This window comes from Adiantum capillus-veneris, chromosome 19 (assembly GCF_014529385.1).
Source record: "Adiantum capillus-veneris isolate H3 chromosome 19, ASM1452938v2, whole genome shotgun sequence".
In the NCBI taxonomy this organism is placed as follows: domain Eukaryota; kingdom Viridiplantae; phylum Streptophyta; class Polypodiopsida; order Polypodiales; family Pteridaceae; genus Adiantum; species Adiantum capillus-veneris.
In genome coordinates this window covers 22456537-22482181 of record NC_140949.1, presented here as the reverse complement: position 1 = coordinate 22482181, position 25645 = coordinate 22456537, and the positions used below count along the sequence as shown (strand labels likewise).

The 25645-nt window shown below is 45.4% G+C and overlaps 1 protein-coding gene and 1 pseudogene across 5 annotated transcripts in view; both read left to right on the top strand.

Moving 5' to 3' along the window:
- The window catches only part of LOC147433687 (cytochrome P450 704C1-like), a 66516-nt gene that overhangs the window by 27639 nt on the left and 13232 nt on the right, over positions 1–25645 (top strand). The gene's annotated exons all lie outside the window — the stretch shown is intronic.
- LOC147433688 (uncharacterized) lies at positions 15027–24441 on the top strand (annotated as a pseudogene).

Here is a 25645-nt window from a genome sequence, read left to right as displayed (position 1 = left end):
CGAGTGCGGGAATGAACACTCATGGAGCACCACTGTTACAGGCACCTGTTTATGATAATGTGGCTCCTTTGAGTCAGCCTAAGGATTACAAGGAAGGTGGGCAGGGAGTGAAGTTTGAAACTTTCAGAGGAACTGAGGACCAATTAAAGGCTTTGACCTTCATACAGCAGTTCGATGCAGCTTATGCTGGAGGCAACTTCACGGAATCTTCAAAGATACGCAAGGCTGCCACTTTCTTGAAAGGGAATGCGCTTCAATGGTGGACCGCATGGTTGAACCAAGGTCAAGCCCCAACAACGTGGGTCCAATTCAAACAACTTTTTGCGCCTGCATGGTTGACAAACACTTTTGAAGTGGATGTGATGACAGAATGGCACGAGTTGAATGCTAAACAGTGTGTGAACTTGGAAGAGTACAATAAACAGTTTTGGGCCGCACTGTTGCCAGTCACCTCTTACAGGTTTGTGCCATTGTCAGAACAGATTGAGAAGTACTGTTGCGGATTGCCCAAGAAAATCAGGGACTATTGCACAAAGACTACTGTCATGAATATGTTTCAGTTGATAGAGAATGCAAGAGTGGCCAGCAATCTGTCGAAAGGAGATTCCGATGGATTTAATAGCCACAAGGGGAAGCTTCGTCTGCACATTCAGAGTTATGTGGATGCGGAAGAATTTCATATTATGCCGCTTGAGGGCTGTGATGTGTTACTGGGTATTCCATGGTGTTATAGGTTGCATGCTATGGTGGATACTTACAACAAAAAGATTACCCTTGTACATAGAGGTAAGAATCATGTCCTTGATGTAAAGCTTAAAGGCGAGTCTGTTCTAGTTGTTTCTGCTTCTGCTATTTCATCTGTAATAAAGAATCATCTTTCTGCATACTTGATCTTTGCAAAAGAAGTACCTCAAGTTGTATCTAATTTGTCTACCTTAGATAAAGATAGGTCAACTTTTTTGAGTGGTTTCAGTGATTGTTTTTCGGACTCTTTGCCAGGGGAGTTACCTCCTGAGAGACCTGAGGATCATACTATAGATCTTGTGCCAGGTTCTAGTCCACCGAATAGACCACCATACAGGGTTAGTGCAGCCCAACAGAAAGAGATTATGAGTCAGGTCAACGAGCTTTTAGAGAAGGGGCTGATTCAGCCCAGTTCATCCCCTTTTTGTTCGCCTGTACTCTTAGTGCAGAAGAAGGATGGTTCATGGCGCATGTGCATTGACTATCGTGCCTTGAATAAGAATACCATCAAGAACAGGTTCCCCATACCGAGGATAGATGACATTCTTGATCGGCTTGAGGGAGCGTCATTGTTTACAAGAATAGACCTAAAGAGCGGGTATCATCAGATACGCATTAGACCAGAAGATGTCCATAAGATTGCGTTCAGGACAACATTTGGTCTCTATGAGTTTCTTGTCATGCCATTTGGTCTCACAAATGCTCCTGCCACATTTAATAGAATGATGGACAGAATTTTTAGACCACATAGAAACTTCGTGGGTACCTTCTTTGATGACATGATTGTCTACTCAAAGTCTGAAGAGGAGCATAGGGATCACTTGACCGCAGTTTTCAATGAGCTAGGCAAGAATAGGCTACTCATTAATGCGAAGAAAAGTGAGTTCTTTTTGCAAGAGATTCACTTCCTTGGGCACATTGTTTCAAAGGATGGGGTACGCATGGATCCTGCTAAAGTGGAAGCAATTAGGTCATGGCCAGACTTGAAGTCCGTACATGACATTCGAAGCTTTCTAGGCTTATGTTCCTACTACAGGAGGTTCATCCGAAATTTTGCTGAGATTGCTTCTCCACTCCATGCACTACAAGGAAAAGGAGTTACTTTCAAGTGGACAGCAAAGGAAATTTTAGCGTTCAAACACTTGAAAGAGAAGCTGACTTCAGATCTGGTAATCATTTTGCCAGGTCTTTCAAAACCTTTTGTGGTTCAATGTGATGCGTGTGGCCATAGTCTTGGTGCAGTTCTAATGCAAAATGTCGCATATGAGAGCAGAATTCTTTTGAAGACTGAAAGGAACTTGCAAGTCTATGAGAAAGAATTGCTGGCAGTAATTCATGCTCTCACTAGTTGGAAACACTATCTGCTAGGGGCTGATTTTGTTGTCCAAACGGATCATCAAACCTTGCGATATTTTCTCACCCAGACGAAGTTGTCTGAGAAGCACATGCAATGGGCAAACATCTTGTCAATGTTCCATTTTCAGATTGTGCATGTGCAAGGGAAAAAGAACGTGGTGGCTGATGCGTTGTCACGAAAGCCCCAAATTTCAGCAGTGTCAATTCCGTACCATTGTGAACTAGACGAAATGAAGACACAATATGCTGAAGATTCAGATTTTGCAAGGATCTATGACCAGCTTGTTGATGGGCAACATCATGAGCACTATATGCTTAAGAATGACTTTCTCATGATGCATGGAAAGTTATGCGTTACTAAACAGTTACGGCCAAAGATTTTGATGGAAAGTCATGCTCCACCTTATGCTGGGCATCGTGGAATTGATGCGACAGTGAAAGGGGTTGAGGCATTCTTCTATTGGCCAGCTTTGCGTCAAGATGTTGACATATTTGTAAGATCATGCTTAGAAGTTAGTATGCCAAAAAGTCAAATTTGACAGACAAAAGCAACCGGGATTGTTGCAGCCATTGCCGATCCCAGATAGGCCATGGGAAAGCATAGCAATGGACTTTATCTTTGATCTTCCAAGGACGCAAACAGGAAACGATGGGATTTGGACTATCATTTGTAGGTTCAATAAGCAGGCCCATTTCATTCCTGTGAGGAAGAAGATAAAGCCAGAACACATGGTCAAGATATTCATGAGCAATATCTTTAAATATCACGGGATGCCTCAGTCAATTGTCAGTGAGAGGGATCCACGTATGACGAGTCTTTTCTGGAAGGCATTGTTTGAGAACATGGGCACTACGCTCAAGTTCTCTTCTTCGTTTCATCCGCAAACTGATGGACAGTCAGAAGAGGCAAATTCTACTGTCTTGGACCTACTCAAATGTTATGTCTCAGAGCACAAGGCAACTTGGGAACACCATCTCCCATTGGTTGAATATGCTTACAATAACACTGTGCATACATCAACAGGTAAGGCACCATTTGAGATAGTGGAAGGAGGAAAGAAAGTCCCACCCATGTTGCAGACTAAGGACAAGATTTTTGAGGCAGACAAGTATGTGCAAGATATGGATGAAACATACAGGAAGATAAAGATTGCTCTTGAGAAGACTCAGGCTAAGCAAAAGAAAGCTGCTGATCGTCACCGTCGTGAACTTGTATTTTCACTTGGTGATTGGGTGCTTTTGCGCTTTGAAAAGGCTAGGTTAAGGAAAAGGAAAGGCAAGGAACGCTTGTTTCCTAAGCTCTGTATGCGATATTATGGTCCTTTTCAGATTTCAGAAAAGATCAGCGATGTAGCTTACAGGTTAAAGCTACCAGAAGGCTGGAAAATACATAATGCTTTTCATGTCAGCCTTCTAAGACCCTTTGTTGGTGATGTGCAATAGAATATGCTTGATGAGGAACAACCCGAAGTGGAAGAATTGGATGAAATCCTTGTTCCTGAACAGATATTGACACATAAAGAAAGAAAGGTTAGAGGAAAGGTTGCAAGACGCTATTTGGTGAAGTTCAAGAACTATCCATCATTGGATGCCAAATGGATGGAAGAGTTTGAATTGCTTGATTCACCTCAGCTATTGCAATTGTATCTTGAAGCCTTTCAGATGGAACCCACAGTGACTTGATGTAGACTTTTTGGAGCAAGGCAAGAGCATGGTTCATGATGCACAAGAGAGTAGCTAAGCAATTGTATCTACTCTTTCCATACAGAATTTAGCTAGAGAAGTTTGTGCTTCAGAGTACACTAGAAGGCTTCTATGCTTGATATATGTGTCATAGACAGGTTGGTGGGATTGTTTAATCGTCCAACGCTACATTTCCGGAAGCATGTATATCTTGGATTCCCATCATAGAATATATGTGATATCAGGAGATACTGCATGTATTATTGGCATGCAAGCGAGGTCGCTTGCAGTATTTCAAGGGTGGGATGTGTCACCAGGAGGTGTATTTTTCCTGTTGCCTTCCGTAATTAAGTACTAGATATTTTTATTTATTTTTATTTTTACTTGTTTTCCTCGGAACCCTTGAAAAGGTGCAAGTGGACATTGCATGGCCAGTGTGAAACGGCTGTGGCCGGATAGGTTTCTCACAGCAGGAGTCTGGGTCGGTCAGTTTGGGACTGGTCGGGCCAGTTAGCACTGAATTCTGATGATTATGGAAGCCTGTGTGCGCCAAATGAAGTCTGGGCCACTTGGAAAGTCACTTATAACTTTATAAGTTAGTGGGAACTAGAGAATTAACTCAAAGGGGCAAACTGGACACTGGGCAGGAGGAGAGCTGCCTGCAGGACACCTCAGCAAGAGGGGGCGCCCAATTTGAGAGAGGAGGCTGATTTTTGATCATAAGTGACCTACAGTGTGTGTGTGAGTAGTGGGTGCAGATCTACAGCTTTAATGGAAATCTTGCCTTCTCCTCTGTCTCATGTAGCGCGATGATTTGCTCTCGTGCATCTCTCTCTCCCCTTTGGCACATATGGTAATGCCCCACTAGATGGGCTACTCAGTTGAACATGTACAGTTCTGGGGGTTTATGCGCGTTTGCCAAGGCAAGAGCCTTCTGAACAGGAACCGGATTAGCTAATTGCTAATCCCCCACAAGTACGCACAGTTCCATCACGAAAGATTACGAGTTTGGAGAGTTTTCTTGCGTGAAAACTCGTCCAATTCACAGGGGAACTGTCCCATTGCGTGAGGGAGCCCTTGGGACACGCGTAGGCGTGTTCGCTCCGCTAAAAACGATCCGAAACAGGGAATTACAGCCTGTTGTGTTTTTCTGCAGGTTTAGGGTTTCGCACCTAAACTGCAAGGGAACATCGGGGGAGCCTCGTGAGAGCCTTGGGATGCGTGTACAGGCTTTTGGGCTCCCGGCAGTGAAAAACAGAGAATTACAGCCCGCTGAATTTCTGTGACAGCTCACTAGAAAGCTTCCAGATAACGAGGGAATCCATCCTAGACAGGTGTTTTTGACCTACAGGGGTTTTTGCGCCGTTATGTTGTCGAAATCCGGTCGAAAACCTGCGTTTTCAGCCCTCGCCAGGTTTGGACAGCTTTGTGAAAGCTTGTGCTAAGTGGTCGGATCGTCTACCTTAATTTGAATAAAGAAATACCGAAAGGGGCACCAGTCTTTGGGGCCTACAGGGTGTCGGTCTCGTGTGCGCAGTGACATTCTAGTCGCTGGACGCAACTGTGTTCTCTTCCCTTCTCAGTGCTCTGTGTAAAGTTAACAGGTAATTGAAATAGTACCGCCCTCTACGTTGTACGGGCCGGTTATAGTGGTTATGCACAAGAGGGGAGTCGCTCCACTCCTATGTCAACAGATTTCCCCGATTTTTGATACTAAAGTCACTGATGTCTCTTTTGGGTTTTAGGGATACTGTGAGCTGAAAGTATTCTGCCGTATGACTTTATGAACTGGAATTCCCAATAATATGATACTGATTTGTTCTTGACTTGTCTAAGTGCAGGAACTGATAGACGAAATGACTGCAACATTTCGGTCTGTGTAAGGTGCAACGGAAGTGAATGTTGAACTTTGCTCAAGATGAGTGCGCCGAATTGTGCTCAAGGGTTCCTTTTACTTACGGAAGGGAGAGCCTTCCGTTCCTTTAGTGAGAGAGTGCAATGGACACAAACAAAGTGGTGAACACTATGAATGAAGGTGCATGAGACTGAGAGATAGAGAGAGAAGGATACGACACCAGAATGTTGTCAAACCCTCCTCCAAAGGCCCCACTCTCTATGGCGAGAGCGGTCTACTATTGATTGCACAAATCTCTACAATGCTTGGACTGGCGGACGATGTCGACGACGATGAGGAGGACGACGAGACGGGCTAAAATCTGAAAACGCTAATGGCTGAAATCTGCAAATCTTTATTTGCTGAATTCTGACTCTATGTCGGTGATGATGTCGATGGCGACAATGCGACGACGACGTGCTGAAAACGCAGATGCTGAAATCTGTGTTTTCCGGGCTGAAACTGCAAACTACGCTGGATCTGACTGTGCGGCGAGGATTTGTTGCGGAAAGGTGAGATCTGCAAGGTTCGGGACTTCTTCTGCGATGTCTGATTGCTACAAACTGAAAACGCTGGTTCCTCTTGTGGTTCTGTCGCGAAGATTTGCAAAAACGCTGAAATGCCAGGTTGATGCAAAAACGCTAGGCTGAAATCTGAGCTTGCAATGGAAATCTGCTAATGCTAGGGAAATCTGCTGTCTGCTGTGGACTCTGCTAACGCTAGGGCTGATCTGTTGTGTCGTGTTGTCGCCGGGGCTGTCCTGCTGTGCACAAACTCCAGGGCTTCTGTCTTGCTGAAAAACGCTAGCTCTACATTTGCAAAAACGCTAGGTCTTCTGTCTTGGGAGGTCTTGCTGAGAAGTTGCCTGATGAACACCGGGTTCCTGCTGCCTCTTCTGCCAGAAAGTGCTAGCTCTAGTTTGCCTATATACTTGCTTAGTGAATTTGCCCCACCGAGTTTCCAACAAAAGTCACTTAAAAATAATAAGTGAAAAATGTGAAAAATAGGAAAAATAGGTCTATGCACTGTAAAAATGCTCCTGATGGGTTCTGACTGAAATCTGATGATCATGCTGTGTGCAACCAAAGGATATGCATCTAATCTAAGTGTCTGGACATGCACGGTCTGCGAACAGACTCACAAAAGTGCTAGATCACTTCCTATTCTAGACTGACTGAGCTTAACTGAACCCTTGTCATGAAGTAGCTTGTCCACGTACACATAGGGTTAGATGTGCACGTGACATCCCCTCCTTTTCAAAGTGAGGTACTAGTACCTAACTGTATGGCGTCGACAACGTCATCCTGGAAAGGACTCTTCGCCGGCCCACTCTGATGCGTGGGTCATGCGATACTTGAACTTCATAAAGGTCTGCAACGCTTGCTTCTTTGGGCCGTGCCGAAAGCGACACAGTCATCTGTGGCTCCTTCAATGCTTCAACTTCGTCTATAGTCGTGCGTCTACCTTCTTTAAAATCTCCGAGGCTGAAAATCCCTGAAATCACTTCCAACACAAAAACATGAACATACCTATTCCATGTAAAGTGATTGGAAAAATTCTAGTCTTTCGAACAAATTGTGCATGCAATGATCTGAGATGAACAAAGTGACGGAGAGCCAAACCGTTCATAAAAAACAAGCAAACAATGAGGTCGAAACTTGTCTTTCTGATCTAAATCAATCAATTGTGGCAAGTCACAATGAAAATGCCTATGCTTGATGCTCAGTCCTTCTTGTGCTCTTTCGGATACTGTGTCATGCCAAGGAAGAGACACGGAATGTGAATTCCTTGAATGCAAACATTTCATCTTTTCATGAGTAATTCGCATACATCCGTGCTCATTCATGAGTGAATCGTGTTCATCGCACAATATGTCATGCCTATGAAAAGGGATCACATAAGAACGGTGACTAAAATACATGAAAGCATCACGAATGAAACACTCGAACAATGCGTACTGGCTAATCATGCGCATACACAATACTTCCTGTGGAAGTTCTTTGGACCCCAACTCGAGAGCCAAGATCGGTTCTTCGTGATTGATCGAATCTTCCTGTGGGGGTTCTTTGGACCTCGACTCGAGAGCCAAGATCGGTTCTTCATGATTGATCGAATTGAGGTTAGCTTCACTAGAAAAAGTATCCACTAAACCATCATTCTTGTGAACAATCACAGTTTCTTCCTGCAAATCATCATGCTTGTGAGAAATCACATCTTGATCATGCAAATCATCATGCTTATCATTATCATGCAAATCATGTGTGTCATGCTTTGGAAAAGAAGAGACTGAGAGAGTCTCCTTCTCCTGATCCTTTGCAATCTGTGCCTGCACATTAGAAAAGAGTCGGAACAACTCTTGCATGTGTTGGTCGTTCATCGCTTTCCTTGCTTTGTTCTCGCGATCCATTTCTGCTTTTCTTTCTTCGTGTTCACGTGCTATGGCTGCCATTCTTTCTTCATATGCACGCTCTATGGTTGCCCTTCTTTCTGCTGTTCTTACTTTGCGTTCTAACTTCCTGTCCATCATCATCTTGTCGAAAGCTTCCATAGGAGTTAGTGCAATCCCTGGCGTAGATGGGGAAGGGGAGGGTCGGAAAAACCTCCTGGTGGGGAAAACTCTTCTTTGCCACTCCCATGCTCACCACCTCCATGCGAAGTATCCATTCCGCTTCCGGTGATGACCATCCACTGAAGTCTTGGGTTCTTAAGTTCACAAGGAACTTGGGTTCTTGTGGTTCTTGGGTTCTTGAGTTCTTAAGGTTCTTAAGGTTCTTCTTTCGCTTGCAATCTGTGTTAGAGAAGGATCTTCTCATTACCCGAGCTCTACTCTTTCCGCGGGCGCATCCCTTGGCGGCCTTGCGCTCACACCAAGGTTGCTTTTTCCCACCTCACGTCGATTGGCTGGTGGCTAAGTGCACGGTCCGCTCGCAATGAGTGAAAAGAGGCACTGTCACGTGACACATCCCAACCCTGTGTGTCCGTGGACAAGCTACACCACAACAGGGTTCAGTCAAGTCTAGATTAGCAGTGATCTGGCACTTTTGTGAGTCTATTCGTAGACCGTGCATGCCCAGTCACTTAGCATAGATGCATATCCTCCGGTTGCACACAGCATGATCATCGGATTTCCCATCAGAATCCATTAGCATCAGTTAGGGGAATTTTCCAGTGCATTTAGCCTATTTTCCTATTTATTGGGATTTTCACTTATTATTTTTAAGTGACTTTCCAACAAAAGTAGGTAGGGCAAATTTGCTAAGTTAATATATAAGCAAACCAAAGTTCACACTTTTTGGCAGAAGAGGCAACAGGAGCACCTTGCTCAACAGGCAACTTCTCAGCAAGACTAACCCCCGCGACTACTCTGGCGTTTTCTCCACAGAAGACCTAGCGCGATTTGTGCACAGCAGATCAGCCCCGACGTCATCACGACACAGCAGATCAGCCTAGCGTTTTTGCATTTGCAGAACCCCGGCGACAGAAGGACCAATTTCAGCCCTGGCGTTTTTGGATTTCTGTAGCAAATTAAGACCGGCATTATTCACCTAAAGTGTAGCAGATTCAGCCCGTAAAGACCATCAGTTTTCAGCCCTAAGAAACCTCATTTTTCAGCCAAGAAAACGCAGCCAAAACAGTCATTTTCAGCCACCGAAATTCAGCGATTAGAAGATCTCAGATTTCAGCCATCGTCGTCATCGTCGTCATCGACATAGACCAAGTTGCATAGTCCATTGCATACGCATTGTACACCTTTGTGCAATCAAAGAATAGACCACTCTCGTCGACGAGAGTGGGGCCTTCGGAGGAGGGTTTTACAACCTCTCGGTGTCGTATCTCTTCTCTCTCCTTCTCTCAGTCTCATTCACTTGCACGCACAATCCACTCACTTTGTTCGTGATCATAGCACTCTCCATATGACGGAAAGCTCTCTCTTTCCCTAAGAACTAAAAGGAACCTTGAGATATAAAGATCACTAATCTTGAGAAAATACAACATTCATTCCGCTGCACCTAACATTGGTATCAGAGCTTTGGAAGTGTTCTGCATTACTCAAGGGAAGAACCACAAGAATTTTTTTGCTTGTTGCGTTCGCACGAACCCAAGTTTACTTGGGCGTGGCGATTCCTAATCGTGTTTTGTTGAAGAGTGATAGGAATCCCAAGAAAGAAGGGCTTGTCCAGCCTCCCCTTGTGTCTCTTTTCACTCATTGAGAGCGGACCGTGCACTTAGCGGCCGACCAATCGACGTGAGGTGGGAAAAAGCAACCTTGGTGTGAGCGCAAGGCCGCCAAGGGGTGCGCCCGCAGAAAAGGGTAGAACTCGGGTAAAGAGAAGATCCTTCTCCAACGCGATTTGCAAGCGAAAGAAAACCTCAAGAACCCAAGAACCAAGACCCTCACGACCCAAGGTCCTCGTGAACTTAAGAACCCAAGACCCCCAAGAACCCACAAGAACCCACGACTTCAGAATGGTCATCACTCGAAGCGGAATGGATATTTCGCTTGGAAGTGATGAGCATGAGAGAGGCGAAGAAGAATTTTCCACACCAGGAGGTTTTTCCGACCCTTCCCCATCTACGACACCGATTGCATTAACTCCAAAGGAGGAGTTGAAGCTGTTGTTTATGGAACAAAATTTACAACGCAGAGCAAGAAATGCAGTAAGAATGGCAGCCATAGCGCGTGAGCGTGAGCAAGCACGCTTGGAAGCCAAAGAACGACAAGCCAAATTGGATCGTGAATTCAAAGAAATGGAACGCAGACACGCAGAAGCCGAAGCAGAAAGACAAGCAGCAAACAAAGCAAGAGAAGCAGAAATGGATCGCAGGCATCGCAGGCACGCAAAAGACAAAGCAGAAAGAGAAGCAGAAAGAAAAGCAATACAAGAACAAAGCGACCGACAAAACAAAGAGATGTTGCGACTTTTTTCTCAAGTACAGGCGTACTTTGCACAGAATCACGAAAAGGAGACTCTCTCCGTCTCTTTTTCTCCACAGCATGACACACAGGAATTGCATGATTATGAGAAGCATGATGATATGAATGATATTGCTAAGCATGATGATTTGATTGACCATGATTTGCATAATGATTTGGATGACAAAGACAAGCATGATGATTTGCATGATCAAGATGTGATTTCTCACAAGCATGATGAGTTTCATGAAGAAGATGTGATTGTTCACAAGGATGATGTGTTAGTTGATGCTTTTTCTAGCAAAGCTAACCTCGTTGTAGATTCGATCAATCACCAAGAATCGATCTTGGCTTTCGAGTCGAGGTCCACAGATCCCCCACAAGACGATTCGATAGATCCCGAAGAAGCGATCTTGGCTCTCGAGCCTTGGTCCAAAGAACCATCATAGGAAGTATTATGTGTTCTCATGATTGATACGCACGCATTGTTTGAGTGTTTCATTCGTGAAGGTTTCCTGTATTTTAGTCAGCATCATTATGTGATCCCTTTTCCTAGGCATGACATATTGTATGTTAAGCACGTTTCTCTCATGGATGAGCACGAATGTATGCGGATTGTTCATGAAAAGCTGAAAAATTTGTATGTAAGGAAGTCACATTCCATGTCTCTTCTTTGGCATGACACAGTTTCTGAAAGATCACATGATAGTGTGAGCACCAAGCATGGGCATTTCCATTGTGAATGGCCACAGTTGATTGATTTCGATCAAACAGAAAAGATTCGATCTCATTGTTTGCATGTGTTTGATGAACGGTTTGTCACTCCGTCTCTATGTTCATCGACATTGCATACACAGTCTTTAGCGAAGACAAGATTTTTTTCCTTCACTTTACATGGAATGGGTATGTTCATGGTTTTGTGTTGGAGATGGTTTTAGGAATTTTCAGCCATGGAGATTCTTGAAGATGGAAGAAGCAGGACTCTAGACGAACTTGAAGCAACGAAGGAGATTCATAAGACTTTGTGTCGCTTTCGGCGCGGCCCAAAGAAGCAAGCGTTGCAGACCTTTATGAAGTTCAAGTACCGCTCGACCCACACAGCAGAGTGGGCCGGCGAAGAGTCCCTTCCAGGATTCCGGATGCTGTTGGCAATCTCCCTCGACGCCATACAGTTTGGTACCAGTACCTCACTTTGAAAAGGAGGGGATGTCACGTGACACATCCCAACCCTGTGTGTCCGTGGACAAGCTACACCACAACAGGGTTCAGTCAGTTTAGTCAAGTCTAGATTAGTAGTGATCTGGCACTTTTGTGAGTCTATTCGTAGACCATGCATGCCCGGCCACTTAGCATAGATGCATATCCTCCGGTTGCACACAGCATGATCATCGGATTTCCCATCAGAATCCATTAGTATCAGTTAGGGGAATTTTCCAGTGCATTTAGCCTATTTTCCTATTTATTGGGATTTTCACTTATTATTTTTAAGTGACTTTCCAACAAAAGTAGGTAGGGCAAATTTGCTAAGTTAATATATAAGCAAACCAAAGTTCACACTTTCTGGCAGAAGAGGCAGCAGGAGCACCTTGCTCAACAGGCAACTTCTCAGCAAGACCAACCCCCGCGACTACTCTGGCGTTTTCTCCACAGTAGACCTAGCGTTTTTGCATCAGATCAGCCTTGGCGATTTGTGCACAGCAGATCAGCCCCGACGTCATCACGACACAGCAGATCAGCCTAGCGTTTTTGCATTTGCAGAACCCCGGCGACAGAAGGACCAATTTCAGCCCTGGCGTTTTTGGATTTCAGCAGCAAATTAAGACCGGCATTATTCACCTAAAGTGTAGCAGATTCAGCCCGTAAAGACCATCAGTTTTCAGCCCTAAGAAACCTCATTTTTCAGCCAAGAAAACGCAGCCAAAACAGTCATTTTCAGCCACCGAAACAGTCCTGAAATTCAGCGATTAGAAGATCTCAGATTTCAGCCATCGTCGTCATCGACATAGACCAAGTTGCATAGTCCATTGCATACGCATTGTACACCTTTGTGCAATCAAAGAATAGACCACTCTCGCCGACGAGAGTGGGGCCTTCGGAGGAGGGTTTTACAACCTCTCGGTGTCGTATCTCTTCTCTCTCCTTCTCTCAGTCTCATTCACTTGCACGCACAATCCACTCACTTTGTTCGTGATCATAGCACTCTCCATATGACGAAAAGCTCTCTCTTTCCCTAAGAACTAAAAGGAACCTTGAGCAATAAAGATCACTAATCTTGAGAAAATAAAACATTCATTCCGCTGCACCTAACAGGCATAAGGGGAGACTGGACAAAGCCCTTCTTTCTTGGGTTTCCTGTCACTCTTCAAAAACACGATTAGGTATCGACACGCCCAAGAGGTCTTGGGTTACGTGCGACCGCAACAAGCAAAAAAAACTATGTGGTTCTTTCCTTGAGTGATATAGAACATTGCCAAAGCTCTGACACCAATGTAAGGTGCAGCGGAAGCGAATGTTGAACGTTGCTCAAGATGAGTGCTCCGAATTGTGCTCAAGGGTTCCTTTTACTTACGGAAGGGAGAGCCTTCCGTTCCTTAAGTGAGAGAGTGCAATGGACACATACAAAGTGGTGAAAACTGTGAATGAAGGTGCATGAGATTGAGAGATAGAGAGAGAAGAATACGACACCAGAATGTTGTCAAAACCTCCTCCGAAGGCCCCACTCTCTATGGTGAGAGCGGTCTACTATTGATTGCACAAATCTCTACAATGCTTGGACTTGCCGACGATGTCGACGACGATGAGGATGACGACGAGACGGCTGAAATCTGAAAACGCTAATGGCTGAAATCTGCAAATCTTTATCTGCTGAATTCTGACTCTATGTCGGTGATGATGTCGACGGCGACAATGCGACAACGACGCGCTGAAAACGCAGATGCTGAAATCTGCGTTTTCTGGGCTGAAACTGCAAACTACGCTGGATCTGACTGTGCGGCGAGGATTTGTTGCGGGAAGGTGAGATCTGCAGGGTTCGGGACTTCTTCTGCGTTGTCTGACTGCTACAAATTGATAACGCTGGTTCCTCTTGTGGTTCTGTCGCGAAGATCTGCAAAAACACTGAAATGCCATGTTGATGCAAAAACGCAAGGCTGAAAACTGATCTTGCGGTGGAAATTCGTTAATGCTAGGGAAATTTGTTGTCTGCTATGGACTCTGCTAATGCTAGGACTGATTTGTTGTGTCGTGTTGTCGCCGGGGCTGTTCTGCTGTGCAAAAACGCCAGGTCTTCTGTCTTGCTGAAAAATTGCTAGCTCTACATCTACAAAAACGCTAGGTCTTTTGTCTTGGGAGGTCTTGCTGAGAAGTTGCCTGATGAACACCGGGTTCCTGCTGCCTCTTCTGCTAGAGAGTGCTAGCGCTAGTTTGCTTATATACTTGCTTAGTGAATTTGCCCTACCGAGTTTCCAACAAAAGTCACTTAAAAATAATAAGTGAAAAATGTCAAAAATAGGGAAAATAGGTCTATACACTGTAAAAATGCTCCTAATGGGTTCTGATTGAAATCTGATGATCATGCTGTGTGCAACCAGAGGATATGTATCTAATCTAAGTCTCTGGACATGCACGGTCTGTGAACAGACTCACAAAAGTGCCAGATCACTTCCTATTCTAGACTAACTGAGCTGAACTGAACCCTTGTCATGAAGTAGCTTGTCCACGTTACACATAGGGTTAGATGTGCACGTGACAGTCTGAAAGATCTCGATAAGCAGACCATAGTGCCTATCCACAAATTTGGCGACACCTTGGACCCAGGGAACTACAAGACCATCATGATTGGCCACACGATGGCCAAGCTGTATGGCGCAGTACTTGAGGCAGAGTTCAGCTCGAGGGTCTACGAGCCCCAGGCTAGGCAGGTTTCAGACGAGCTTTCTCCACCATCGATCACATCTTCGTCCTGCGCTGCCGCATTGATGGGGCAGGCGTGGAAGAAGAGACTTTACTGTTGCTTTGTAGATTTCCCAAGGCCTTTGATACAGTTCCACGCGAGAGGCTCTTCCAGGGCCTCCAGAGTCTCTGGATACCAACAGAGATGATTTGGGCCATATACGCTCTCTACGAGCGGGTGATTGGTCGCGTTCGATGCCCAAGAGGCTTATCAGAGACCATTGCTAGCACCATTGATGTTAAGGAAGGATGCCCACTCTCCCCGACACTATTTGGGCTCTACATCGACGAGATCTCCGACTACATACTACGAGCAGGAGGAGAGGGAGCGACTTGGGAGGTACTCCAATCCACATCATGTTATATGCTGATGATATTGTGTTGATTTCAGAGTCACCCGAGGGCTTACAGCGCCATCTTGGGGCCTTGGCTGATTTCTGCACACATAGGGGGTTGACTGTGAACCTTGGCAAAACCAAGGTTATGATCTTTCACACATCCAGTGCAGTGAGGAGCGCTGCCACCTTCACTGCAGAGGAGGACGGCTTGATGTGGTCACCTCATATGTCCACCTGGGAGTTACATTCACCAGCCTACCAGGACCATTCACTATGAGGCAGGTAGCTACCGACAGGCTCACTTGAGGGTATGCATCCCTGGCCATGCTAGAGCGGAGATGCCACCAGGCACACTTTCAGGAGCCCCGCACGAAGGGGTGGCTTTTCGGCACCTTAGTCACCCCGGCCTTGATGTACTCAAATGGGCACCAAACAGATGACCAGTGGGCACAGATTGAGAGGCCACAAATATGTATGATTTCACGCTTGCTCTGTAGCAAGCACACAGTGCCACATGACATTATCAGAGTAGAGCTTGCCACACCACCTATGGTAGTAGAGGCACTATTCCAAACAATCTGTTTCATTCAGAGGATGAGAGAGATACCTCCCGACAGACTTACTCGCAGGGCTTTTGAGGCAGCTATACAGCTATCAGAGAGTGGGCATGAGAGCATGGTACTCAGAGGTCAGAGCATGGTTTGAGGCACACGGTCTTGATATGGAGAGTCTACCACCCTTCCAGTACGACCTTGACTCACCCTATGTTCACCTCTCTCGCAGTTAGAGGAACCTGGTGTTGAGACAGGACCTTTGGCAGCTATACATCAGGAGAGTTTGGGAGTCACCGGGCTTGGGGACGAAGGCGTTCGACTACAGAGACTAGTTCCTTACTATACTATGGGTTCAATAATTACTCGGAACGGGAACGGGGATCGGAACGGGAGGGTCCCGAACAGGACGGGATCGGGGAGGAGGGGGGCCCGGAACGGTCGCCTAGAGTAAGGCTTGAATTACCTCCTGCCAGCTTAGTCCCAAATCAACTCCTAAACAACCCCAAAGCTGCCCCCAAACTTGCCCTCAGACTGCCCCAAATATGTCCCCCAAACAGCCCCAAATCTGCCCCTAAATGCCTACTTTTTCCCATTCCGCCATTCCGTCTCACGTTTCGCCTTGTCCCCCCTCCCGTTCCGGTTAAACCCTGTTCCGTTCCCGACTCCGTTTTGGGAACGGGACTCGTCCAGAACGCCATTTCGGAACTTTTTGGCTGTGTTCCGCCTGTTCCTTGTTACACTAGAACTTCATACAGAGACCACACTACATGGACACATACATGCCACATAGCTCACTGGTGGCGATTGGTCAGTTGAGAGTGGCATCACATAGGTTAGAGATTGAGATCGGGAGACATACTGGCGTCCCCAGAGAGGACCGAGTTTGCAAAGCATTCAAAGAGGAGGTGGAGAGCGAGGAGCATTTTGTGTGTCGATGCAGCGCATATACTGAGATCAGAGGTAGGTATGAGGCCTTATTCAGAGGGCAGCCCACTCTCCGGGAGATCATGAGATACGAGGCCACTTTCACTGTCTATTCAGAGAGGGTTTTGGGTCACTTTCTAGAGTCATGAGATACCAGGATCAGAGATGCCTCGGATTATACTTATTGGAGATTCACAAACACAGAGAGGACCTCTTGAAGGGGGGCACAATGAGAGAGATCCAGCGACAGCGGAAGATTACAGATTTCTTTCAGTCACAGACAGAGGATTTCGAGCAACTCCCACAACATAACAACACCAGAGGCATACTGCTTGATAGGGCGATCGAGTTGGGGCGGTCCCGTCACCCATGGATGAGGGGGCCCTCTTGACATCGACGTAGATTGTGACAGAGGATCCATACCATACTGGCGCGACATAGGAGCCGTCCTGACAGAGTGCCTACCTTGGAGGACATTGAATCTCTATAGCCTTTTGGATACTGATGTATAGGGTAGTTTTCGTACGTCGTACATAACGTTTCATTCCATTCGTCCGGTTCCGTCCCGTGCAGTCCGTTTAGTACGTTTCGTTCGGCCGAAATTTCTAGCCGTTTATGACGTTGGCGGTAGTTTTTGAACGTTTATAGTGAGCGTCTAGGGAGCCGTTTTGGAGTTGTTTTGCAACCATGTGCCAATGCCCATGGGTCATTGCCATGCTCTCCCTCTCACATGCATAAGGCCTCATGCTCTCCCTCTCCCATGCTCTTCCTCTTCCTATTTAAGCAACTCCTCCCCCTTGTTCTCCAACACAACTTACAAGTTACATTGTACAAGCTCTAGCCTCTCAATGCTCTCATCATACCATGTGCTCCCATTGAAGCTCTCAAGTGACAAGGCTCAAGCTCTCCATCTTCTCTCCCTTGGGTCTCTCCCCCTCAAGCTCCCTTCGGTCTCTCCTTCTCCCACCCCCACCCCATCCTTCCAAGTGCCCTCTCTCTCTCTCTCTCTCTCTCTCTCTCTCTCTCTCTCTCTCTCTCTCTCTCTCTCTCTCTCTGATCTATTGATACATCATACTAGTAGCTACGTACTACATACTACATAATGCTGCCTCCTCTTCATGAAGCCTTTGAGAAGCATTGCCGATATTTTGAGCGGGTGGGGGGCAAGCAAAACGCTTGCAAGTGGTGGTGTCCAAAAGGTATGACCTCTTCCGTCACCTGTCTCATCATCCACTTAACAAAGATGGGAGGACAAGCGGGCCCATGTCCTAATATCCCGAAGATATCCTTGCGGAATGCGAGAGAAAGTAGCAAGCTTCTCTTGCTAAATTGGTGGGTTGGTTGTTGGGTTGAAGGCCCAAATGGCCCCCTTTAATGTATATTTAAAAGGTTACTAACCTTTGGCCAAGTTCACATTGAACTTGGCCACTAACTTTAAATTGGTCCTATACAAATTAATAAAGGGAATGTGAGTTTTACAACTCACTCACTTATTCGCCCTTTCAATATCGTGCTCTCTCTCTCTCTCTCTCTCTCTCTCTCTCTCTCTCTCCTATCGTTCTGCTAGCGCCCTCCTTCCCTTTTGCACTCGCTCCTCTGCAAGGTACACACCCTACACTTCTTCGCGTGCTCTTTCACTTGCACACACCGCCGCGCGCTCATCAACTGGTATCAGAGCCCAATTAGGGTTTTCTCCCAAACTTGCAAACGCTGATTTTCAGCCAAGGAGGTCAACTTTCACGCGAGATTTTGCAATTTCATGGCCAAAGGACTCGTCCTTGGACACTGAAGAGCTCCCGGCAAGTCAAATTGACCTAAAACAGGCTGAAATTAGGTCAAAATCAGCAAATTACAGGTTATGACAGCAAAATACAGGTTTTGCAAATGATGTATTAAGGTGTGGGAACACTTTTGCTTAGTCCCCGCTACCCGAAAACACACAAATTGCCGAAAAACAGGTCCTAAAACAGGTGTTTTCAGCAAATTTCAGATTTACGCAGGTTTTTGCAAGTGTTTTTATGATGCGACTACATTGGGGAAAGTGCAAATTGATGCAATCTACGCATGTTTGACAAATTTTGGCTATGTATGACAATTTGTGGCTCAATTTCATGCAATTTGATGCTACAAATTGGGGCTTTTGTTGATACATGTTTCTAAAGGCTGTGTATTAGCCTTATGTATGTTTTGTGAGGCTAAAAACAACTAAAATTGTTGTTTCTGAGCACAAATTCGCTCGCTGAAATTTCCTGCGCATAAGCTGTAGTACACATCTCTGTGAGGCTATAATCCGGTTTTTGTGCATTTTGCCCAAAAATTCAGCGTATTAGCCCTCTTATTCGTGCAACTATGGCCTCATCTTCTTCGGATGTGAAGAATCTCTTCGAGATTAGGAGGTTCGATGGAACGGGCTTTGACCTTTGGAAAGATAGGATTCAGGGAATCCTATTTCTTAAGGATTGTGAAGGGGCACTTGAACAGGTAAAGCCACAGAATATGACGGATGAAGCATGGGTTAGCCTGAACAGGAAGGCTGTTACATACATTAAAATGGCCATGACTGATGAGACAGTCATTGATGTGAAAGGTCTCACAACTGCTTTTGATGTGTGGGAGAAGTTAAAGGGAATGTATGAGAATACAACGCCTCTCAACCAAGTGCATTTGATGCGAAAACTTGTTGGCATGCAACTAGATGAGTCCAAGAGTGCTGCAGAGCACTTGTCGTTGTTCGCAGGTGCTTTGTCGCAGTTACAGGATTCAGGCTTGTCCCCTTTTGATGATAAGCTGAAAGCTATCTTCTTGCTTATGACCTTACCTGAGTCATGGGAAACATTGGTGGTTTCATTATCCAATAACCCCAATTTTACCTTTGATGGTGTTAGGGGTTCTATCTTGAATGAGGAAATCAGGAGGAAAGCAAGTGGAGAGGGAGGCAGCTCTGCCAACATGGTTAGAGGCAGGATAGAAAGAAGAATGCTTATGCACAAAGGAGTAAAAGTAAGAGTAAGGAAAGGGGAAATGCCAGCAAAGGCAAGGGTGATGTGACTTGCTAACAGTGTAACAGGAAAGGTCACAAGAAACCCGATTGCAGGTACTACAAAGTCGAGTTAGAACGGAAAAAGGATGGCGGAGACAAAAAGAAAGAGAAGAAGGAAGTCAAGACAGATGCACAAGATAGCTCAAAGGACAAAGAGAAGGCCAATGTGGCTTCTAGTGTTGTGATTGAGGAGCTGTCAGATGTAGAGGACATCTTGTGTGCCACTTTGTCAGATGATGATGCTTATGACATTGATGCCTCTCTTAATGTTCATTCACAAGACATGCAAATCACCAAGAGTGATCTTATTGATGCTTTGTTGACTGTCAATGATGCATTATCCCAGACTCGGATTGTTGATTTCGGTGCTTCATTTCATGCGACTCCTATCAAGGAGTGTTTCTCTACTTTTGATGTAGGCAAGCGTGGCCATGTATACCTTGGAAACAATCATGCATGTTCCATTGAGGGTATTGGCACTGTACATCTCTCCATAGATGGCACAAATGAACTTGTCTTGCATGATGTTAGATATGTGCCGGGAATCAAGAAGAGTCTGCTTTCTGTTGGTCAGATGGATATGTATGGTTACAGCATCTTGTTTGAGAGAGGATCATGGAAAATGACTAAAGGCTCAAGGCTGATTGTAAAGGGCACAAAGAAAGGGACACTTTACTGCATGCATGGAAAGGCCTTGTTGGGCAAGTTTATTGCATTGGCTGAAATTAACTCTCACATGGAGTTGTGGCATAAGAGGCTTGGCCATATGAGCCAAAAGGGCCTTTCTAAACTTTGTACTTTGAACAAGCTTGATGCTAAAGGCACAAAGCTTGATTTTTGTAATGAATGTCAATATGGCGAGTAAGTAAAGCGTTCTTATTACTCTGGTGTCTCTCGTAAATCTTGTGTGCTTGATCTTGTACATTTTGATGTATGTAGTGTAGCATGCCTACTAAGTCTATGGGAGGTGCATGCTATTTTATCTCCTTTGTTGATCATTCTAGGAAAATTTGGGTTTATTTGCTTAAATCTAAGGATGAAGCCTTTGCTGCGTTTAAGAAATATCATGCATTTGTGACTACCCAAACACGTAGAAAGCTAAAATGCTTGCGTACGGACAATGGGGGGGAGTTCACAAGTGCTGAATTTAACAAATTTTGTGAAAATTTTGGCATTAAGAGGGAGCTTATTGTGCCATATAGCTCCTCTTCTAATGGTGTGGCAGAAAGATTCAATAGGACACTTTGTGAGAGGGTGAGATGCATGCTGTCCACAACTAATCTCTCTCATGGATTTTGGGGAGAAGCTTTGAAAACTGCAGTGCATATATGCAATCGATCCCCTCACATGTCTTTGAAAGGTGACATCCCTGAAGAGGTTTGGTCTGGCAAGTCTGCTTCATATGATCACTTTCGCATTTTTGGTTGCGAGGCTTTTGTGCATGCTAGACTTGAGTTGAGGAGTAAACTAGATGCCAAGTCCATTAAAGGCCTCTTTATGGGATATGGTGAAGAAGGCGAAATGGGTTACAGGATTTGGTTACCTCAGCTCAAAAGGGTTGTACGCAGCCGGGATGTTGTTTTTAATGAGGCAAAGCTGCTTCAAAACAATTGTGCCTCAAAGCATGACCATAAAAGGGTCAAATTTCAGCATGACCAGCCACCTGTTAGGCCTATTTTTGACCCTTAGGATGCACCACATATGGCTGAAAATGTAGATGATCCAGTGGTGTTTGAGCCAGATGATGTTGGACAGCAAATTGAGGCTCCTGAAGGGCATTTGCAGCCAAGAAACAATGTTGAAAATGGTGCTGAAAATGATGTACATCAGTCCATTGTTGATGATTTTATCATGCCACCTGATGTAAACCCATTGCCGGATAATGTGGATCATTGGGTGAGGCGGTCTACTCGTCAAAGACGGCCTGTGAGTAGACATGATCCCTCTTTGCATTACATTATGTTGACAGATGAGGGAGAGCCTCTTACGTATAAAGAGGCAAAGACATGTGAGCACAGCGACAAGTGGGAGCTTGCTATGCAGGAAGAGATTAAAGCTTTGCATGCTAATCATACTTGGGATTTGGTTGAATTGCCCAAAGGAAGGAAGGCTATTCCTAACAAATGGGTGTATAAAATCAAGACTGTTGATGCAAAACCAAAGTATAAGGCAAGGCTTGTGGCAAAGGGATATGTTCAAACCAAGGGCATAGACTTTCAGGAAGTGTTCTCTCTTGTTGTGAAGATGACCACTTTGCGTGTATTGTTTGCTATAGTGGCTGCTCTTGATTTGGAAATGGACCAAATGGATGTACATACCGCTTTCTTGCATGGTGATGTGGAAGAAGAGCTTTACATGAAGCAACCCGAGGGTTTTGTTATTCCTGGCAAAGAACATATGGTATATATATGCTCATTAGAAGCTTGTATGGGCTGAAACAATCATGTAGACAATGGTACAAGAAGTTTGATCGCTTCATGCTTAAACATGGTTACAAAAGAAGCCATGCAGACCATTGTTTGTATACCAAACGTGATGAGGATGGCAGCCCTATCATTCTTGTGCTCTATGTTGATGATATGTTGATAGCTGCAAAGAAAAGAAGCACTGTTGTGCTCTTAAAGGGCAGCTGAAATCTGCATTTTCAATGAAAGACCTTGGGGCAGCTGAACATATACGTGGAGTGTGTGTTACAAGGCAAAGAGACAAGCGCCTATTGTATTTGTCGCAAGAAAAGTACATTGAAAAGGTGTTGGAAAGATTTAACATGGCTGAAGCAAAGCCTCTTGGTGTGCCATTATAGCCATATGTCAAAATCTCCAAGGATGATTGTCCCAAGTCAAAGGAAGAAGCCAATGACATGCATAGTGTGCCTTATGCTTCAGCTTGTGGTTCACTTATATATGCTATGGTTGCTACTAGGCCTGACATAGCTCATGCAGTGGGAGTTGTGAGCTGATTTATGGCTAATCCAGGCAGGTTGCATTGGGATGCAATGAAGTCCATTATGAGGTACTTGAAAGGGACTAAAAACAAATGCCTCTGCTATGGTAAAGGACCAATGGAGTTGAAGGGATTTTGTGACTCTAACATGGTTGGTGATGTGGATACACGGAAATCCACAAGTGGCTATGTATTTATTCTTGCGGGAGGTGCTGTTTCATGGTGTTCTAGATTGCAAAATATCGTTGCATTGTCTACTACAGAGGCTGAATATATTTCAGCCCACTGAGGCTTCTAAAGAAGCTATTTGGTTAGCACGCCTATGCAGTGAGTTTGGTTTGCTTGCCAAGGCACCTATGCTTGGTTGTGATAGCCAAAGTGCCATATGTCTGGCAAAGAATGCCATGTTTCATGCACGCACAAAGCATATTGATGTGCGGTATCACTTCATACGAGAAGTGCTTGAGGATGGCCTTATTACATTGGTTAAGGTCCATACATCACAAAATCCAGCAGATGCTCTCACTAAGTGCTTATCCAAAGCACAACATCATCTATGTATAGAGATGGTGGGAGTCACGTAGCTTAAAGGCGCCATTTATGCCTTTAAGTGGGAGGTTGTTGGGTTAAAGGCCCAAATGGCCCCCTTTAATGTATATTTTAAAGGTTACTAACCTTTGGCCAAGTTCACATTGAACTTGGCCACTAACTTTAAATTGGTCCTATACAAATTAATAAAGGGAATGTGAGTTTTACAACTCACTCACTTATTCCCCCTTCCAATATCGTGCGCTCTCTCTGTCTCTCCTATCGTTCTGCTAGCGCCCTCCTTCCCTTCTGCACTCGCTCCTCTGCAAGGTACACACCCTGCACTTCTTCGCGTGCTCTTTCACTTGCACACACCGCCGCGCGCTCATCATGGATGCTCTGGCCCCTTGTCTTTCCTCAAGGAGAGACAAAGAATCGCGGAAATAGAGATTGCCCGCACGGTGATTGAATGCAATCTCTCCTTCAACATTCTTCGGTTGGAGCGATGGAAGAGGATGATCATAGCGATTGCGGCGGTTGGTCCATGCGAAGGGTGGACGGGTGTGTCATACCACGATATGAGAACAAAGAAGCTAGAGAAGAGAGGGCAAGGATTGACAAGTCACTTGAGCCCGTACGTGCTGGTTGGGCAAAGTATGGATGCTCTATTCTCTCCGATGGATGGAGCGACCGCAAGAAGAGGGGCTTCATCAACATTCTTGTTTCTTGTCCTCTTGGCACGTACTTCTTGCGGGCGGTGGATGCGGGTTCGAGAGGGAAGAAAGTGACCGGGGCATTCATTTGGAAGCACATCCTTTAAGCCATTCTTGAGGTAAAACCGTAAATCGAACCTTTATGTCTTGAGCAATTGCCAATGAGTCCTATGTTTAACTTTTAAGTTTTAACTCTCTTTGTCACAAATGCTTCTTGTGTAGGTTGGTGCGGAGCATGTCGTGCAAGTGATTACCGACAATGCTTCAAATTGCAAGGCAATGAGTAAGAGGCTAGAGAAGGAATTTCCATCCATAGTATGGACTCCATGTGCCTCTCATTGCCTTGACCTTCTCTTTGAAGACATAGGGGAGCTAGGTTGGGTGAAAGATATCCTCAACCAAGCACTCTTCATCATCAATTTCATCAATGGCAAAGTGAGGGTGCTTACAATTTACTGCACCTACTCCGACCTTGAGTTGAAGAAGCCATTGGCCACTCGCTGTGCCGCTATGTGGCTACTTCTAGAGCGGCTCTATGATGTGCAAAACAAAATACAAAAGACCATGGTCTCCGATGAGTTCAAGGAATGGATGAATGGAGAGTCCGCCGCTTCACAACAAGATGCAAAAGCCATCCAACGGCTTTGCTTCCGGGAGGAGTTTTGGCAAGAAATTAAGGGTCTTGTCATTGCGATCTTGCCCTTGTACAAGGCTCTCCGCATGACCGACATGGAGGGGGCAACTATTGGGCTTCTATGGCACTTCATGGAGGAAGCTTACAAGGAGATTGAGAAGTCTACAATCCTAGATGGGGCGCCCGATGGAACATGGTATAACTACATATTTATTATTACATAATACATTATCTATATATCGATATTCTACATGCTTGTTTCTCTACTTAGTACCTTTCCTCTCTCTTCTTGTAGTGATTACCTCGAGGACTCTCCCAAGAGAGACGACATTCTCATCCTAATCAAAAAGCGGTGGGATTGGATGAAGAGACCTATCCATTACTTTGCGGCTCTCTTGCATCCGGCTTATAAGAAGCCGGAACTCTTTGCAAATCAAGAGCTTATTGAGGAGCGCAACAATTACCTCTTTAAGGTGCTAAAAGAAGAGGACATTGGAGCATTTCTCCAAGAGGTGCTCCACTTTTTGAGTACTTTGTAGCCCTTGGTCCCTGAAACCGGCCTGTTCAATCCAAAAAGGGCGGTACCCATTTAAATGTTGCCCACTTTACCTGTACTTTCAAGACACAACAAAGGGGAAAGGGATACAGGCTGCTAGATTGCAGCTGTATGAGAAGACCGACACCAGACTGGCCCCTAAATTAGGCGCCCCTTTCGGTATTTCTTTATTCTTTAACAGAGGGAATAAAAGCTGTGGTTCCCTACAAGCTGCCCCGCACAGTCTTGGCTGAATTTCAATTGTTCTGGCCCGATTTTGGCAGCATAACTGTACTAGGACCCTTTACAGTCGGTATTCTCACGCATTAATTGACTTTCCTGACGCATTCGGACACTTTACAAAACCTGGCGAGAATCTGCAGCACGCTGAATTCTCTGTGTTCTGCCCCGAAAATGCGCCAGATCACCTGTACAGCGGTCCCCTTGCGTCCCCGAACCTCCGGGGGGTATAAGGGTCTGTTTAGGGCCAAAACCCTAAACCTGCAAAAATACACAGCAGGCTGTAATTCACTGTTTCGGGCTCCGTTTTGCGTGCCGGTCGCATCCGTAGCAAGTCCTCAAGCTCCCGCACTTGTAGGGCTACTTGCCCTTTGAATCGGACGAGATTTCGCACGTGAAACCTCTCCGAATCACCTGTACTTGCGGGGGATTAGCCGCTAGCTAATCCAGTACTTGTGCAAGAGGCTCTTGCCTCGGCAATCGCGCATGAACCCACACAACTGTACATTGGTCAAATGAAAAGCCCACTAGAGGGGCATAACATACTGCCATAGGGGAGAGAGAGGGCAGTGCGTAGCGTGCAGGGCATCACTCCTGGCACCGCACTGTACATAAGAGGTAAGCAAGCACTCCATTGAAGCTCTCAACCTGTG